This window comes from Corylus avellana, chromosome ca6 (genome assembly GCF_901000735.1).
Source record: "Corylus avellana chromosome ca6, CavTom2PMs-1.0".
In the NCBI taxonomy this organism is placed as follows: Eukaryota; Viridiplantae; Streptophyta; class Magnoliopsida; order Fagales; family Betulaceae; genus Corylus; species Corylus avellana.
The window spans coordinates 18,773,276-18,774,756 of NC_081546.1; positions in this window are offsets into that span (position 1 = coordinate 18,773,276).

Here is a 1,481-nt window from a genome sequence, read left to right on the forward strand (position 1 = left end):
GAGTCCAATTGTAGCACTGTAACGTCGAAAGGTTAAATTAATCAAAATGATTAACCTAAAGAGTTATTGACAAAACTTTTAAAAAATTTGTAATTAACTGAGAAAACTACCATAAACCCCTAAAATAACGAAAATAGAAAAATATAATCTGAGCTACAATCAATACCTCAAAAAAATATCTCTTAAACAATAGACAACCCAAAATCCCTAAAAGTTAATAACAACCAACTATCAAAAAATACATCACTGAAGTTCATAAATATTGAAATACAATAAAACTGCCCATGGTTCTCATTCCACATCCCTAACCTGACGAAAGATTCTAAACTCCAACTTAATCTAGTACCTACTAAACTATTTAACAAATAAATGTTTCACAAATGGAAAGATTGTAAAATACGCAAGTCCACAACTTAGTAAACAAACACCACACAAAAGTAAGACGTTTCATTAGACTCAAAATGGCTTTATGATACTATGCCCTTTTGAAGGTTTTCACAAAATTTTTAATTTATATATATAGAGAGAGAGAGAGAGAGAGGAATGAATGTTGAAATTCCTTAAATCCCCTTAATTTTAAGGCATGCTTTTGGCCCAAAATTAACCTTCAAAATTTTTTTGGCCCGTGAATTAATTATGAACCCCAAAATGGCTTGGTTTTTTTAAGCCTATAATCCTCAACGAGTTCAAATTTGTGCAAATCAACCCCCAATTATCCTAATCAAGCATGCTATGGTTTTCTTTAAACTTAAATTTCTTGTTAATACTTTTGCTTAAAGATTTGGGTGTTATAGTGTAGTACTTCGACGAGCTTCACATATAGGGGACACACCTCCCTCCACTTGTGTATGTGTTTCTTTTATGTTTTGAACTTTATTATAATGGCCTCTTTCAAAAAAAACAAAAAACAAAAAAACCCTCAAAGGCTAAAGTGGGCTATCATGAGCCCAAATTAAGGCCGAAAGTTTTCGGGGCTCACAATCTGGTCTCAGTCCAATTGTGTAGATAATTTAACATGGCCCATCAAGCCATCGGCTTATGTTTCTGTGCCTGACATACTCCTCAAGTGGGCTCAAGAAAAAAAAAATCATATATTAATTTGATCAACAAAACATTAGTTTGATTAAAGACACACAAGAACATAATTTCTTAAAAATATCAATTAACGAGGTAGATGGCTACAATAACAATGGTGTTATTCATATATTACAAAGTACGTAGGCATTGCAGTTGTGCCTAATATTAGTTGTAATTATTGAAGTATTTATTAAATGATTAAATTTATTATTTTTAATCAGTTTAAACTTTTGAAATAATTGATGATTTAATACGATATGAATTGTAAAGGTCCTTTTATTCTTTCAAGATAAGTCTGATATATCTCGTAGAAATTGATAAAATTTCACCCAGTGTTACTATTTTTCAATAATGATCATGGTAGGTTGTATAATTTCATTAATGTGCATATTTAAATTCACTTC